The sequence below is a fragment of the Ursus maritimus genome, unplaced genomic scaffold, assembly GCF_017311325.1.
Source record: "Ursus maritimus isolate PB19 unplaced genomic scaffold, ASM1731132v1 scaffold_35, whole genome shotgun sequence".
In the NCBI taxonomy this organism is placed as follows: domain Eukaryota; kingdom Metazoa; phylum Chordata; class Mammalia; order Carnivora; family Ursidae; genus Ursus; species Ursus maritimus.
This window is the reverse complement of record NW_024426119.1, coordinates 11,818,887-11,836,961: the sequence shown is the minus strand read 5'-3', so window position 1 is coordinate 11,836,961 and position 18,075 is coordinate 11,818,887. Positions and strand designations below refer to the sequence as shown.

Here is an 18,075-nt window from a genome sequence, read left to right as displayed (position 1 = left end):
AGTGGTCTGTCAATTTCATTGATTCTCTCAAACACCCAGCTTCTAGTCCTGTTGATGTGCTCTACTGTACTCCTGGTTTCTAATTTGTTGATTTCTGCTCTAATTTTGGTCAGGTGCTTCCTTGTGCGTGGATTAGGCCTGTCCCTCTGTTGCTGTTCCAGCTTCTTGAGGTGAGAATATAAATACTGCATTTTAGGTTTTTCTATTCTTTTGAGTGAGGCTTGGATGGCTATGTATTTCCCCCTTAGGACTGCCTTTGCACTATCCCATAGGTTTTGGACTGTTGTGTTTTCATTCTCATTGGTCTCGATAAATTGTTTAATTTGATTTTTGATTTCCTGGTTTATCGAATCATTCCTGAGCAGGATGGTTCTTAGTCTCCAAGTGTTTGAGTTTCTTCCAAATTTTTCCTTGTGGTTGAGTTCCAATTTCAAAGCATTGTGGTCTGAGAATATGCAGGGAATAATTTCAGTCTTTTGGTATTGGTTGAGACCTGTTTTGTGACCCAGAACATGGTCTATTCTTGAGAATGTTCCATGGGCATTAGAATAGAATGAGTATTCTTTGGTTCTGGGGTGTAGTGTTCTATATATATCTAAGAGGTCCAACTCGTCAAGTATGGCATTCAAAGCCTTTGATTCTTTGCTTAGTTTTTTCCAGGGTGTTCTGTCTATTTCTGATAGTGGGGTGTTGAGGTCCCCTACTATTAATGTATTTTTATCTATATGTCTCTTTATTCTGATTAAGAGTTGGCTTGTGTATCTTGCTGCTCCCCGTTGGGGGCATATATATTTATAATTGTCATATCCACTTGTTAGATACATCCTTAAAGAATAATATAGTGCCCTTCTGTGTCTCTAACTATAGTCTCTAGCTTAACATCCAATCTATCTGATATGAGAATTGCTACCCCAGCTTTCTTTTGGGGTCCATTGGTGTGAAAGATGGTACTCCATCCCTTTACTTTCAGTCTGAATGTACCTTTGGGTTCCAAATGAGTCTCTTGTAGACAGCAAATGGTTGGGTCATTTCTTTTTATCCAATCTGCAACCCTCTGGTGCTTTAGGGGAGCATTTAAGCCATTCACATTGAGACCGAATACTGAGAGTTATGATTTTAATGATGCCATGTTGCCAGTAAAGTCTTTGTTTCTATAGATTGTGACTTTCTGTTCTGTATCACTCTTGGGGCCTTTGTACCTTTATAGAAGCCCCCTTAATATCTCCCGTAGGGCTGGTTTCGTGGTTACGAAATTGGTTAATGGCTGGCGATTCTGGAAGGTCTTTATTTCTCCATCAATTCTGAATGACAGCCTTACTGGATAAAGGATCCTTGGCTGTATGTTTTTCTCTGAAAGAGCTTTAAAAATGCCCCCTGAACACTTTCTCTCATTCCAGGTCAGTGTAGACAGGTCTGACGTAATTCTGATACCTTTGCCTTAGTACGTGAGAAATTTCTTTGTCCTGGCTGCTTTCAATACTGTATCCTTGCATCTAATATTTGCAAATTGTACTATGACGTGACGTGGCGTAGGTTTGTCATGGTTGAGGTTGGGAGGGGTCCTCTCTGCCTCTTGGACACAAAAGTTTGTTTCCCTTGCTAGATTAGGGAAGCGTTCAACCTCAATTTGTTCAAAATCTCTTCTAGACCTCTGTTTTTCTCCACCCCCTCAGGGATGTCGTTGATCCTGACATTGGATCGTTTCATTGAATCAGTAATCTCCCATAACCTACATTCGTGGGCGTGGCTTTTTTTAAGTCCAGATTCTATTTTAGCTTTCTCTTCTACTAACCCATCCTCCAATTCGCTAACACGTTCTTCTGCCTCAGTGACCCTGGCTGTCAGAGCCTCTAGTTTTGACTGAATTTGGCTCATAGAATTTTTAATTTCTGCCAGATTCGCTCTCATTTCCTCCCTTAGAGATTCTATATTCTCATTAACATTTTCATTAATACTTTTTTTCAAGTCTACACATCATCTTGACCATTGTTACTCTGAATTCCATTTCTGATAATTTGGTTACATCCATATCCATTAGTTCTGTGGCAGAGGCCACAGACTCATTGTCTTTTCTTTGCTGGGGGGGGGATTTCTCCTTCTCATCATTCTGATGAGGAGAGTTTGTAGGGGTTGTCCAGAGCCCAAATTATTGACCAGGACCCAGGCCGTGCGCCCTTGTTTTATAGGGATCTTAGGGATGTGGGCTTCTTGATTTTTCAGCCTGCCTTCTGGGGGAGGGGCCTGCCTTGCCGATACTCAGGCAACCCTGTTTGGGTAGAGTCTCCGTGTCTCCTGGGAGGGGGGATGTGGATGGGCACCCTGTGAGCCTGTGTTTCCAGGCTTTTGCTCTCTGGCGGCTTTCCCTGGCAGTTTGCTGTGCCTCTTCTGAGAGTCAGAGCAGCAGTGGCCGAATCTCAGCCTCTGTCTCAGAACAGAGGGATCGCAGACCGTTCTCCACTGATGTTCTGGCCACTTTAACTCTGTTTCTGTTGGTGCTGCTCATCTCTGCAGCGTCCCAGGATGTGCGCCCCACTCCCGGCGTCCCAGCCCTCACTTCCAGGGCCCGCGCGTCTCTGTCCTTTGTGTTTCTAACACCACCAGCCACCAGCCGCCCCCGTGCACTCCGGAGCTCCCGGTCTCAGTCTGGTTCCAGTGAGAACACCGGAGTTCCGTGAGAAGTCTCGTGGCGCGTGTTCCCTGGCTCACGGTCTCAGTCTGCTGTCTCGCAGGTGCCGGTCCGCGAGTCCACCCGCTCCCCACGTGCAGGTGGCTACCGCTTCCCGGAGCCAGAACGTGGCTGCTCCCTCCCCCTTCCTGTTATCGTCCGATATCTGTGCATGGTTTCACGGCTCCCCGCTTCGTACCTCAATACTCAGCGCTGGAGATGTTCATTTGTAGAGATCCAGATGCATCTTCCTGCGTCTCAGGCTGATTCCGTGGATGTTCAGGCTGGTCTGATACCTATCCAACTCAACTCAGGGGACCAGCTGAAAAAGGGGTCCCCTACTCCTCTGCTATCTTAACCCCCCACGTTCCTATTCTTCTATCCGCCCTTACGTGTTGGGGTTCCCTGAACTTCTGTCCTAGATGCACTTCTCACTCTACACACACTGCCAAGGGAGCCCAGTCCATTCCTAAAGCTTTGAGCTTTTTAAAAATCTATGCCTTTAGCTCAGACATCTCTCCTGAGCTTCAGGCCCATATAACCAACTATGCAATGAATAGCTTTATTAAGATCTCACACTCCCCTTTTGAAAACCAGATTTATCATTTCCCCACACGCATCAGCTCCTCCTATGTTCTCCCATTTCTGCAAATGGCACCTTTATCCACTCTGGGAGCACAGGAGTGAATTATTCTTGACACCCCCTTGTGTCCTTCATGTCTCTCATCCATCAGTCACCACATCCTGTGGATTCTACCTCTACAATAACCCTAGAATGCACCTGCTTTTCTCGATCCCCACTGCCAGCTCTCCAGTACCTCTCACTGTCACCACCCCCAAGCTCTTCGCTCATCTCCCTGTCTCCCGTCTTGCCCCACGATTTACTTCACTCTTCTACCATGGGCTATCTCGGGCGTTGTACATATCAACTACTTTTCTATAAAATGTAGCTACATAAGTCCTTTGTTAGGTTGGATTTTGATTTCATGATGTTAATGTATTTGACTCTAAGGTATGCTTTTCAGATAAAACATCAGGAATAATCATGTGATCCCTTCTATACAGAACAAATCTATCTCCAAAGTCCTATGTGGTATAAATTCGAGGGAAGTGGGGATCACAGTGTGTTCCTACGAGTGGACACACCAGTCCTCAGCCTGACAAAGTCCTTCTTAACCCAGTCCAGCCACATCCAGCCAGCTTAATTCCCACCCACACACCAGTATCTGTCCACTCCCTCTTTCACTCTCTTAGGCATCTGGTTGTTCCTTTATTGGGTATTTATTTAGTACTGAGTTCAGAGAAGCCATTATGCTAAGGAATACCCTCACTTCAACCAGTTTGTACCTTCATGACATACTCCGCTCCACCTCTCAAACTGCGGGTGATTTCTGGTTCTGGGCCTTTGCTCCCCACCACCCCGCCACTCATAATGTCCTCTTTCTTCCCTTTCTCCATCCTTTGATGGCAGCCCCTTTACTGGCCATCCTAGTCCACGGTGATCCCTAGACCTTTCTTACCTGTTCTCTCATTTCAAATAATCACCCTCTCTGGCGCTACAATTTAATTATTTCCCTATCTACGTTCTAGCTATAGCTATCCTTAGCTATTTCAATAGTGTCCCCCATTTAGATTTCAAGTCCCCAGAATCATATTATACATGTTTCCCTTTCTAGAAAACTAGCTAAGTAGTTATTACTTGTTAATAGCTGCATAGTTAACTAGTTAATTACTGTACCTCTGAGCCTTAAGCTCTTCATATATAGAACTGGAGACAGTAATTCCAACATTGCAGGATGGTTGTGGGAATGCAATGGGATACCAGATGAAAAAGACATTGTACTGGGCCTGGCACATAGAAAGTATGCAATCAGTGCTAGTTCCCAGCCCCTCAACGTCTAATCCTGAGCTGAAAAGACAATGACTACAAAGCAATTATTTGCAGAAGGAATGAATGAGTAAATGAATGACAAAGAACTGCAAGAAAAAAATAATGCATTCTGAACACACCAGAGTGGCCTTGTCAGAGAAATAGAGGACCTTTCCTTGGCTGGCCTGAGAGACATTGTGCCAGAGGGAGAACTGTGGAGGAAATAGTTCCTGCTTGGCTCGAAGATCATGAAGTGTTGATTAATGGGAAATCAGGTTTGATCTGGGTATTTCTGCTGCAGTCAGCTAATTTTTTCTAAGTTTGACTGAGTTTGTGATCTGTCAGGATTCCCAGAAGAAAGTGGCAGGCAAGTGTTTCTTATAAACTGAAAAGAAATTCTTGCGTAAATTAGTTTTCACATGGCATAGGCCTGGCTCAAAGTTCTATAAATAATGAGAATATGTTGGTTTCAGAGCCCAGGCTATAAATATTTATTCCCACACTGCCACTGGTGTTGTAGAAATTTCTTTTTCACTAATGGGCATTCCATTTGCTTTGAGAAAGACATGAAACTGTCCAAAAAGCACTGAAAGGTCATGACATAAAAGGCCATTGAGGCGGGGGAGGGCACTAAAAGGAGGGAGTGTCATCTCCAGATGCTGACCATTTGGTTTTCTAACTTTATACCATGAGTTCATGGAATTAACTCTGAGTTCTTTGTGGAGGGAATGACTTTGTGGTCTGCCGTGGTCCACAGTGACAATTAACCCTCCCCTCCCATCTTCACTGCAGAAAGTGACATTCATTTTGCATTTGTCACCACAGACATGGCCGAGATTTCCTGTCTTCTTCTGATCCCCTTCTTCATTCTCCACTCCCTCTGCCCTCCGCATTCTTAGCAGACCTCCCCATCACCCCACCCCATGTCTTTTCAACTACATGGGGCTGTCTTGAAGAAGGGGGAGGTCTGTGGAGAGTCTTGGCACACTCTTGCTCCATAGTGCATGAACAAACGGGAGGAATTTATTTTATGTGGTCACAGAAAGACAAATCTGGGACTTCACAGATCACCTGACAAAGGGTGATTCCTCACCAGGGTCCATGCAACTCTATGGGATCTGTCTATAGAAATCAATGAGTCCATGAATTTGGATGGAAAAAGATTGCATCTTTAGTTTCACTAACTACTATAATTTAGCCCTTCCTTCCATTAGGAGTGAAGCAACACACCACAATTACTTTACCAGGACCTGTGACTTCTTCACCAAAGAAGTCATACTCCTTTTTATACCTCATTATGGTTATTATAAAAATCTCAAAATATCTTTTACTTTCAACATTATTGTAAAATTATGGCAAAATTATAACATTATAAGTAAAAAATTACGTGCCAGCAGATCTTGCTATTTGGTACATTGGTAATGAAGCATGTTATTATTATATCAAACATTTGTGCTTTTGCAATTATATTGAAAGCTATGGCAACGTAATTGGTTTCTTTTGTAATCCTTACTATTTTGCTTTATGCATTTAAAAACATTTTTCTAGGAAGGGAATCTATAGGTTTCACCAGACTGCCAAAGGGTGGCCACAGCACAAAAAAAGGTGAAGAACTCATGTCGGTTCCCTGGAAGTACATGGTTTGTCTCACACACATATTTCAGGATCTCCGAGAAGGATAGGGCAGACCCATCAGGGGGCAACAGGAAAGAATACTGTGATTGATTAGCAATGTCTGTCATGGGCACGCAATGGAGAGGAGTGGGAGATTGTCATTCATCACAGGTTCCTCCCACTATCTGGAAGTAGAGCGTTCCTATGAAACCTTCTGCAAGCTGAGATGGTAACTACAAAGAAGCAATTACCATTAATTTATATGGAAAATTTTTTGAGCATTCCCAGACCCAAAGATAACCTTCCTAGGCTTTTCTGATACCTTAGGGCACATCTTGTTGACAGAAGCACAAAATAAATCAAGATAAAGCCCAGATGCTCGCAGGCACAGCTAAAAACTGTGGTGGCTTGGTGCTGAGATCCCCAGCGTCATCCTGGGGAAGGAGCTCCCCAGCACCACTCTCGCTCCTCTGCAAAACAGGCACCAGATGCCTTCTTTCATAAAAACGAAATCCTCTTCAGATGTCTTTCAGTGAGCCAGCACAGGTCTTTTGTAAAAGCAAGGGGACATAACTCGAACTTTGGAAAAGGGGAGATACCTGTGCTCTCCAGTCTAAGCCGGGTGCAGCAAATACAGCTCTGTGCACTGATGGGAATGTTTCATCCGCTCCGTCCCACATGGCGGCCACTAGCCGCACACAGCTTTCGAACCCTTGAAATGTGGCTGGTGCAACTGAAAATTTTAATTTTTAGTTCTGTTTCATTAATTTACATTAAAATAGCCACATGCCGCAGTGGCTACCATGTTGGACTACAGAGTTCTAAACTAATCCCACCCACACCCACCCTCATCACCTCCCACCCCACCCCACCACCTATACCGAGGAGGAACCTGGACCCAAAGAGAAGTCACTGGACCCATCTGTGACAAACCCAGACTGACATCCCATTTTTTCTCATTTTTGCAGTGTTCCTAAATTACCATTTAGCAGAAGCTATTCCCTGAACAATGCACGAGTGTGCCAGGAGAAAAGAAACAACTCGAAGTTACATATGTCCTTCATTTGTCCTCAGGAAAACAAGGTAAGACACCATCTTTTCAGTACAGCAAGGTCCGAGTTAATGGGTTCCTTTTTGTTTTTGTTGGATATGTCAGTTTGAAGGGGAAGGGCTGGAATTTCATTTGCTTTTTCTCAGCTAATTTCAGAAAATGTTCACAGGTGTTTCAGATAAAAATCTATTGTTTGCTGTTTTGCAATCTGCAAACATTTAAGAAACCTGCGCTGAGCCGTACTGTTTCTGGAGATAATGTGTGCCCCCAAGCAGGGTCCCTGCTGTGACTTAGAGAACAGTCGCCCTAACTTGCCCACCCTTAGTTTGCCAGAAGGGCGGCTGTTGATGAGGAATTTGTGGTGGAAAATTCTGGCCTGAGGAGGGGACACTTTCTGATGAGGTCACGGGGAAGGAATGCCTTCCTCCGCAGAGGTGGGCGCCTGGGACAGCTGCCAGGAGTGTGGTCTGGGAAGCACGGGCCCTCAGACAGGGGAAACGAGTCCTGCCCTTGCCCTGGGCACAGGAGCCATCTTTGGGGGTCACCACGAGGGGTTTCATGGTTTCGCCCTCCTGCACGCTCAAGCCTGGGATGGTGGGGGGGTGGCAAACAATGGGCTCCCGGCTAGGAGAGGGCTTCACCTTGAGCTAACATTGTCTTTCTGACGGCAGCCAAGGCTGGCCACAACTCAAAACATTCATACGCAGCAAAACTGCCCAACACGCTCATTATGATGTTTTCTAAGGTTTCTGAGGTATATAAACAATTTTCAGAGACTTCCTGTTGCAGACTAGCAGACCCTTCTCCAGACAAGCTGAATCAGAATTTGAGAGGGATGTGTGCTGGGAAGGTAGGTTTTAAACAAAGCTCCCTGCTGATTCTGATGGGCAGTGAGGTTTGGGAACTACTGGCCTGAAGCATGGCATCCATACCCTTCATCCCAGCACTCAAGGCCTCTGAGAGCCGGCCCTGCTCTACACAGGTGGGCCCTCATAGTGGGAAACACACACATTGGGTAATAAGGACATAAATGACAACAGGTGACATTTATTGGATACATGCCAGGGGTCAGGTATAGACTAAGAGCTTTAAATGAATCCCCATTTAGTGTGCACACTGGCTCTGTTATTACCATTTTGCAGATTAAAAAAAAAAGTTTAGAATGGTTAAATAAGTTGTCCAGGGACACACAGGGAAGGTAGAAATGGAGCTCAGACTGAGTCGGTCAAATTTCAAAGTCCATGCACTGGACCCAGGGCGACCGACTGTCCCAGTTTGCCAGGGACTGAAGGCTTCCCTAACACACGGGATGTTCTCTGCTAAAAGCTGCAAAGTCCTGGGCACAGGAGAGAGCTGGTCACCCTGCCCTGACTTGGAGATTCCGGCCTGAGATGGAGACTCCACTCCACCACTCGTGACCATGAGACCTCAGGCAAGCCTGCCCAGCCCGGTCTCCCAGATTCCTCATTGGAAAACAAGAATCTGCCCCAGAAGGTAGCTGTGAGCGTTAAACGAGACATAATTCTCCTCCGTTCCCTCCATCTCGTCTTCTGGATCTCCTCTCCGATTATACGCAGTAGGGTCTCTTGGTCCAGCCTCCGATTCCCACTCCCCGCTGCATAAAATCGTCTGTGCATACTCAGGGGTGAGATTCCCAGTACTCTCCCAGCACTGACTCTTTCCTCCTCCATGTCCACAGCCCAGCTCGATCCTGACATTGGATTTATCCTTGGCCGTATTTTCATTAACAGGATCTGCACCTGGCTTTTCTTCATACTCATTTGGTCCTACCTCCTATCTGCCTGCTCTTTGTTTACAAATACCTTGGGTTTTCAAGGTTTTTTCTCCTTGTATCTCTTGGAAAGCCTTCTCCTGGCTGTCAGTTTTGTGGACCGTCTTTCCTGGCATCCCTTTGCCTCCTGGTAAGGAATTTTGGTTGACAGGTGCAACCAGGGCTGGAGCCTGCCGTGTGTCATGGTGCATTTTTTCCTCCCTCTGGGTCATCTGTCCCTCCCTCTCTAGTTGTCCGGTTGCCTCCCACTCTGACACCAGCAGCTCCAGTTCAGAACCAAGTCTGACGTTGGGGCTGACTAGTGAGGTGACCGATCTGATCAGAGTCGGGCCCGGCATTGCCCAGAACCTGGCTCCACAGCCTGGCCTGCGTGCTTGGCCTCCCCCAGAACGCAGCTCCAGGGGAGTGGAGGTCTGGGCAGCAGGCACTACCTTCCTTCCGTCTCTTTGCCTGGGTAGGGGAGCCCTGCCCCTCTCTGTCCCACACAGAGTACTGGCTCTGTGTCTTCCCCGACTTGGGGCACTTTAACTCCCCATGATGTCGAGGAGCCAAACTGGCCCATGTTCCCTGCCTGCTCTCAGACCCAGAGCCATGCAGCCCCAGTCTCATCCAGCCCCTCTTGCAGGTTTGGGGCTTATACTGTTTATTGTACACTGGGGCTTTCATCTTGCGTCTAAGTGTTCCTGTGTCTTTTGGGTTTTCTTTTCTTTCTAGTCTTTCTTTATTTGACATTCAGAGAACAGATAATCCCTGAAAGGATCTTCCCTCAAAGCCATCTTGACTTAGGTGTTTCCCTGAAATTGTGTTTTAAACGAAAATGAAAACCAAGGAAGATTCACAGTTCTCTTGCATTTTTTGTAGCACTTATGATAATAGCCCCCAAGCAACCAAGAGAAGGAAGTAGGAAGCCCCGTTGGGAGGTTAGCACCTCTGACTTTTCCAGACCAATTCAAAGTCAGACAGGGTGGGACAGGGAACTCTCCCTATGCTGGGCCCTTATCTGAGAATCTACTGATAAGTCACTGCATGATATCGGTGCCGGGTACTGACCTTCTGGTCTCTCCCTGCTAAACTGAGACCTCTTCGACTTCTCAACGTGTGATTCTCTAACCAAAGGACAGCGAAGCCCTGTGTCCTCTGATCCTGTGGCAGGGTCCCTAGGGTTTCCTTTCTACCCTCCCCCACTCTCAGATGACTGCCTGGCCACCCCCTCCAGGGCTGCCATTCCAGAAATTATAGAACTTAGCAAACAAACCCAAACAAAGGCTGTTTGGGTTTCACTGAGGGAACTATTGCTCAAATACGACTTAGGCTTTTCCTTTTTCTTCCTCCTTTTCCTCTGATCCAGACTTGAATTCCTAACTGTTGTTTCAGAAAGTCCCCATGGGGGCAAGATAAGTTGCTAAAGGGAAATAGGGGTTGCTATTTCCGTTTCACAGAGGAAGACATTGCAGGCGGCAAAAGTTAAGTGACTTGCACAAGGTCACTCTGCAAAACGGAGAGGGCAGGACCTGAATGCAGGTCCACTTGCTCCCACAGTGCCCTGTCCCTCAGCATAGTTGACCACTGCCTGGCAGATGGAGGGGTGAGGCCTCTGAGCGGTTGGCATGGTAACAGGCCATAGGGTCTCTCCCTCCCCATCCTGTGCAGTTCCATAGACAGGGAGCTTCAGCAGCCCACGGGGGTCACCAGCAACTCCTGTTCCCACCCCAGGCTCAGGGCCAGCTTCTACAAACATTCCCCTAACTCTCGCCAATCTGGGGTTTTATTGAAATCACAGGGTGCACATTTTTCAGATCCAAGCTGGCAATATCTCCCTCATTCTCCACTCACCATCACTTAACCTCAGGGCAATGTTACAACCTCAGAGCAAAGCTCCTTTGCCAAGGAAAATAACTCTCAACTTTCTGTTGTGTTCTGGCTTCATAATTCCCGGCTCAGGGCAAAACTGTGAAGCTGGCAACGCTCGTACACACACCATGCCTCTCTGCTCTGCACCCTTTTCTCCCCCAGAGGCCCCTCATCCTCACCTCCACCTCCACCCCTGGGCCTCATTACCACCCCCTCTTTTACCCACAGCAGCTCACAGTAGAGAAGGCAGAGATCGGCATGGCAGCAAATGGGTGCTCTCGCCCCGGGGAGCGCCGTATTGCAATGAGCACATCATTTAAGTGCCTGCATACACACGCGCTGGTGTGCACACACACAGCAATTCATGTGTCTGTAATTAGATAATTAACACATGCCCAGCACAGAAAATCTGAAAAGTACAGAGAATACAAAGAGGTAAAAAGCCATAATCCCGCCACTCTGAGAAAGCTCCATTAACTCTTTAAAGTATTTTTTTCCAGTTCTTTGTCTTAGTGGGTATGTGTAGTCACAGATATGTGGGTATCATATATACATATTTCAGGGGGTCCTTGAAGGCTGTGTGGTTTCGTTGCTATGCCTGCCAGTCCCCCATTCCATAGTGCTTGCATTGTCATGGTTTTATAGTAGCCGTTAATCTCTGATGGGTCAAATCCTTCCTCTTTTTCTGAGGATTTAAAAAATTATTTTCCACTGTTTCTGTTTCCTGATGAATTTTAGATTCATTGTGATAAACAACTAAAGCCAACACTTTGCAGGATTGCACGTTCATTACAATTAATTGGGTAAAATTGGCATCTTTGCAATGTTCCAGTGTCCACCCAGAAATATTGGATGGCTACCTATTTAGTCAGGGCTTCTTTAATATCTTCCAATCAAGTAAAAAGATTTCCTTCAAATGGGTCCTGTACTTTCTGGTTGAGGTTTTTATTTCATTTTCTTTTTTAAATTGGGAATTGGATCTTTTTTCTCTAAACGCTCCTACTTTGAATTATTGATTTGGAAAATATATCCTGCTACTAGCTCTTATCTTACTCTCTCAATCATTTGAATACGTTTTCGGTTGATTCCCTCTTTTTCCTAGGAAGATAATTAGACCATCTGCAAATAATGATAATTTTATCTTCTCCTTTATATGTATAATTTTGTTTTGTGAATGACTGTACAACTTCAAGAACCATGTTAAACAATAGCAGTGAAACCAGTGATCTTGTCTTCATTTACTCAGGATAATTTTTAATCCCATAAAGGAGATATTTTCGTAATCTTAGTTCTTAGACTTTGAAGTCAAAAATGGATATTGAATTCATAATGGATACTGATACATTTTCGTTATCTGTTGAGGTTATGATATTTTTTTTATTTTACCTCTTTGCCGTTAGGAATTACCTTCATAATTTCCTAATATTAAAATGTCTTTACATTGCTAAAATCAAATCCACCTTTTCTTGGTGAAATTCTTAAAGGTAGTATTGAAGTTGATTCTTTCATGTTCTAGTTAGGATTTTTACAACTGCAAGGTGAGTTTATAGCAACATGATCCAAAGTGTGTTCTATGCAGCACCCTTGCTATAAGTTCTACCAGAAAAGGGAAAGGAAGAGAAGGAGAAAAAAGGAGAGGGGAGGAAGAGTGAGGGAAGTTCTGTGTTGAAATTGCTTTGGAAAATACATATCCCCCTTGAAGGTTCACAAGGTACATTCCCATTTTAGAGATTCTGAGACAAACTAGAGTTTAAAAAAAAAAGAAAAAGAGAAACCTGTGCTTAAATTTGTATAATCTCACATTCCCAGAATGATCGGCCATGGCGTCCCTATTTGACATAATTCCTATTAACATCTTGCAGAGTTCGTGTATGAGGCATGCACTTGGAAATACTGTCTTTGTCAATTTAGGGATCAGAATCACACTGGTTTCACTGGAAAGCTGCTCCCTTCTCTGAAGTTCTAATGAAAGGCTTGTAATCGGTTAACCCCTACTGCCGCTGCCCTGTGCAATAAGATGCTCCCTGTTTTCTTAACCACCTTCTTTTTTTTTTTTTTAAGATTTTATTTATTTATTCGACAGAGATAGAGACAGCCAGTGAGAGAGGGAACACAAGCAGGGGGAGTGGGAGAGGAAGAAGCAGGCTCTCAGCAGAGGAGCCTGATGTGGGGCTCGATCCCAGAACGCCAGGATCACGCCCTGAGCCGAAGGCAGGCGCTTAACCGCTGTGCCACCCAGGCGCCCCTCTTTAGCCACCTTCTAATCTAGGTTTATGCCTTTCTGTTTTGTGGCTCTGAGATACTGTCTCACTCCACTCGGTCCCTTTGGGATCTCAAGGATGCAGAAAAACTCTGAATCTTCAGATGGATTCAGTTTGGGGTTGTGTTTATGTAACCATCCTGCCATGCTGGAGTGGATCTTCTTCTGTCTTCTTCCCAGTTCACGGGGCTATATGGCCCTGGCCATCCACCTGCAATGGCCTCATCCCAGACAGCCTGACTCTCCAACTCCAAGTCCCTTGTGGGGCCAGGTGACTTTCCTTCCATCCCTTGACATTGTAAAGCCATCTGCTCCCACTCACCGTGCCTTTTGCTCACTCTTATTCTCCCAACTCCAAAATCCCATTTTTCTATAAATCCCCAATAGTTATTCAAGACTCAGAAACGCAAGCACTGACATCCTCTTAGTTGCAGGAAGAAGTTGCCAGAAGCGAAGTCTTCTAGGCGTTGTAGGGAATATACTGATTTATCTTTAAGCCTCCACCCTCAAGGACCTCAGATTCTCGTGCGGCAGATGAGTAGGTGTCTAATCGACACAGGAAAGCTTTGGCACAGTGCCTGGCGGAGGAAGGACTTAGGAGCCGCCGACTGACGTGTTGACCATAGAGCGGAAGGTGCCATAGTAGAGTCATGCGTACAGCACAGAAGTCTCCTTGTGAAGAACTCACAGAGGGATGACGTTTGAACTAGGTTTTAAAGGATGCCTAGGAGCCCGTGCGTCAGCGCGAGGGGGCCATGCTGCATTAGCGTTTGAATCAGACTTTCCAGCTCTCTTTCCGCCAGTACCTTGAGGTAAACGTCATTGCTGTTAAACCCATTGTGCTGTTGAGCAAGCGAAAGGTCACTTGTAGCAATGAGCTTTCCCAGCTCAAAGGATTTCAGGAAAATGAGGAGCTGTTTTAACACTGATGCCAAACAGTCACGGTTACAAAGTGCTGAGTTCCCGGGAAAACAAGTCAGCTGTGGTCCCCGCCCTCGTGAGCGTACAGGTTAGCCTCACAGAACTTTAGGGATGTCAATTCTCCCTGTGGAGCTCTTTTTAGCTCAGCCATTAGTGAAAGAGCTAAAGAAATTGCTTTTTCCACAGACTGAAGCTGCGAGCATAGAAGTGAATGAGGCAGCAACCCCGGCTGGGAGGCCTGCAGCCACTCTCAAGGCGGTGGGGCTCAACCCTGGCTTGTGTCTGAACCACCCAGGAAGCCATAAGAAATCCTGGTGCCAGGCCTGCCCCAGACCACTAAAGTCAGAGTGGTGGAAGAGGACAGTCATGGGTCCGTTGGGAAGTGTCCCCCTTGATTCCAATATGCAGCCAACATAGTAAACCTGACAGAAAGATTGGGGCGGTATGGGGACACCGTTGTGAAATTCTGATTGTTTCGTTACTTGTTTTTCCTTTGCCTCCCCTCCTCTGTCCTTGAAACTGCCCTCTCCTGGTCTCCTTCTCTGAGCTCCCTCATCTGCTCCCTTCTAGCTACCTAACAGAGGACTGAGACATACTCCTGGGTCCATCCCCACCAAGGGATTGCCTGGTTACTCTCAGATCCCAAGGTTGTATTGAGAAGGGACCTTTTAGGGGATGATTCTATGGTCATAATGGTGGGTGAATGGAGCACAGAGCCAAGGTGTGATGGGCTTCTAGGGATTCTTTTCAGTCACACCACAGAAGAAGGCACCCATGGGGTAGAATTGTGGGGTGTACAGAGGTAGGGGGGCCCTTGCTGGTGAGACTGCCTTCCCCCTCACTGCCTCAGAGTTCTCAGGAGAATGAGAGACTCCTATCCTTCTTCATGCCCATGGCTAGAGCGGCCCGGGTGCACAGCTCAAGGGAGGCTGGGGTCTGGAGCCCAGCAGGTGCCAACACAGCTGGAGAGCTGATCTACCCCCAGCATCCTCCCCACCCCTCACCTCTCAGTGGCCCAGAGAAGGAACACCAGTGCCTGCAGTCCCTCAAAACTCTACCCCATGGTGTTCGGGGTCTTTGTGAGGTCAGCTTCCCCTACCCCAAGTCCTTGATGCTTTCTTAGAGAGTGGGCAATTCTCTCCAGCCAGCAGCAACTAGAACATATCCTGGAATCCATCTGGATTCACCTGGGAACATGAGATGAGATGGACAAGCGCGCTGACCTGAGGTCCCAGAGCAGTGCAGTCCAGCTAATCCAGTGCGATCCACTTAAGCCCCTGAGAGGGAGATATTATGGCAGCAGAAGCCAGCTTTCGGCTGTCATCCCAGATAGTCATCCTAGGTTGATTATCACTACTGTTACCCAATTTACATATTCCCATAAATGATTTACTGCACTAGATCCCTGGAGCCTGAAATCCATGGTGTAGCGTGAAAAGGAAACCCTGAGTGTAGACTGCCCCAGCCATCAGTCGGATGGAGGTGGGTGTCCCCACTGAAGCCTGACTGTGACCCTTCTTGGCCTCATTTCTGCAACCGCAGAACCAAAAGAGCACTGCTGACCTTGGAGCTGCACCCCCAGGGTGCTGTAGGAGTGAACAGGTGACTGATGGCAGAGAACTGGCCATCTGCAAGTGAAAGGGGCCAGTAAATCAAACATTCTCATTACGCCTGTTCCCAGTTCCTCCTTTCAGTGGGAATTTACTCAGTGTCTACCGGCACGCAGCGGCATGTGCCCACTCTACTAATGCTAATCTTCTGTGTGTCGTTGGCTAAGAGCAGAAACTCAGGATCCAGACCGATTGGATTTTAATCCTAGTGCTCTAATTCCTAGCTGGTGACCTTGGGTGAAGTACCTTCACTTCTCCGTGCCTCATCTGTTAGTAGTTAATAGTAGTACCTACCTTGTGGGTTATAATAGAGAACAAATGAGTTAATATATATCAATGGCTTCAAGTTGTGCCAAGCACATAGTAAGTGCCCAATAAATTTTCACTGCAAAGATGATTATTACACGGCACTCTCACAAAATGAGCCTCACAGAAGCTTATTTAATTTGTTTGGCATCTAAACTGTAACATAGTGTTTCCCTAACTTGTCTGATGATTTTTTTTAAAACGAGCCAAGGCACTTGTTAAAAACAGAGATTGTGGGCCTGGGTCTAGAGGTTCTGCTTCAGCACACCCTGGATAGAGCCCAGGAGCTGTACAGCTAACACGTGGCCCAGGTGACCCTAATGAGTTTAGGGACCCGCTGCTCAGCGGCACCAAGAGGAACACCTGGTCTCTCCTGTGCTTCTCCGTCCTCACTCTGCCAGTTAATCCGAAATGCCAGGAAGGGGAGGTTGCTGGAAATTGGAGCTCTGGGAAAGCTCACATTGTGTTCCCCATCCCAGTTCCTCAGAAGAGGCTCCCTAGAAGAAGCAGCGGGGGAGGGATGGTTTCCAGGGAGACCAGAACAAAGGGCGTGTACTGGGCTCACAGACAAGAAGGTGGTGAACTGTTGCAGGATCAGGCACAGCAGGAGAGGAGGTAGGCACAGAAGGGTGGGCCAAGGGTGCCCAGAGGTCACACACATGACCAAACGTTGAGAATCACACATGTTGAGAGTCTTGGGCTGTACGACCCCTGGGCAGTCCCTCTAGGCATCTGTCCTTTCGACCATTTTACGCTTTGGTTAAAATTTTGAGGTTCTACAGGTCCATTTTCCCAGGAATTCTGACCTAGTTATTGAATCATGTATTCATTTATTCAGCCACATCTGAGCACTCATCCAACATGGAGAACACAGTTGAGTATGTATGTCTATGACAGATAGCCCACTCCATGGAGAAGCTCAGACGCTTGGTGTCCAGAGGGCAGGACGTGTGCACAGATATTAACAATGCAAAGTGACAAACGTGTGCTAGTGGTGCACAACAAGGGCCGTGGGGACTCCAAGGAGGAAAGGAACTCTCCTGGGGAGGAGTTGTTGTAATCTTGGAAGACTTCTCAAAGTAGTTGAGTCAGGTCTTGAAGGAAGAAAGTGCAATCAGACTGCCAGACCAAGAAAAGGCATTCTAACAAAAACAAGGCAGAGGAAACTAGGCAGAGGAAAGACACACAGGTATTAAAGGGCACAGGTGTGTCTGGAATGCAAAGACTGGGCCCGGGGCTGGGCAGGTAAGTGGGTCTGCCTCCCAAAGTTCCCCGGCTTCTGAGCCAGGAGTCTGGGCTTCACCTGTAGGTGATGGGAAACACCGTAGAACTTGGTGAGCTGGTTCCATTAACCAAGAGAAGAGCAAAAGAGGGCAAGGGTCAGGACAAAGAGCCTGAATTTGGTTGGAGACATGTGGAGTGTATGTCATCAGTAGGACCTCTACAGGGAGATGTCTAAGAGGCTGTTGGATCGAACAGTCTGGGGCTCCACAGAAAGGCCCAGACTAGATGTACACATTGGAGAGTCTTTACCATGAACGGGAGAGTTGACACTAGGGCAGCAAAGGGAATACAGCCCCCCTTCCCAGGGAGAGCACACTGAGAAGAGAGAGGTCCTTCCCTTCCTTGGGAAATCCAACCCCTCACTCATCTAGGAGCAGGAGATGGCGCTCACTCTAACCGCACCTTCTGAGCAAGCCTGCTGCTTCCACCACCAAATTCTGGCCCAGTCTCCGCCTGAGGCCAAATTAGGTGCTGGTGTCATCTGCCGGACAAGTCTCCTCTGGTGAAGGGAGTCTGGTTTCATGGTGGTCAGTGTTTCACTTCCTGAAGGGATCTTCAAAGCTTAGGAAAAAGCAGGGAACCTATTTCTGCCCTCAGATCTCTACAAAGGAAAGGGTAGGGTTAGAGCCATTATCCCCAGAGGGATCTGGGCAGGCAGGGCGGAGTACTCCGACCCATGAACAATCCTCTAGAAGGGGGTAGGACTGTGTTACCCTGGGTTGGTTAGGTCGGCAGGTGTTTATCGGCCTCCAGCTCTCTGCTCCTTCCACGCTCCTCTGGCTTTCCACCTGTCACCTCTATTTAGGGAACTGCCGCATTTGCCAGATGATCAAACCTCTTAGCTGTGTCCG

At 46.8% G+C, this 18,075-nt stretch overlaps 1 long non-coding RNA gene across 1 annotated transcript in view; it reads left to right on the top strand.

Annotated features, from left to right (window-relative positions):
* Positions 1–18,075, top strand: part of LOC121100218 — a 136,462-nt gene that overhangs the window by 110,131 nt on the left and 8,256 nt on the right. The window contains exon 3 of the long non-coding RNA XR_005831962.1: positions 7,118–7,232. This is a non-coding gene — a long non-coding RNA (uncharacterized LOC121100218). The remainder of the gene's footprint in view (positions 1–7,117; positions 7,233–18,075) is intronic.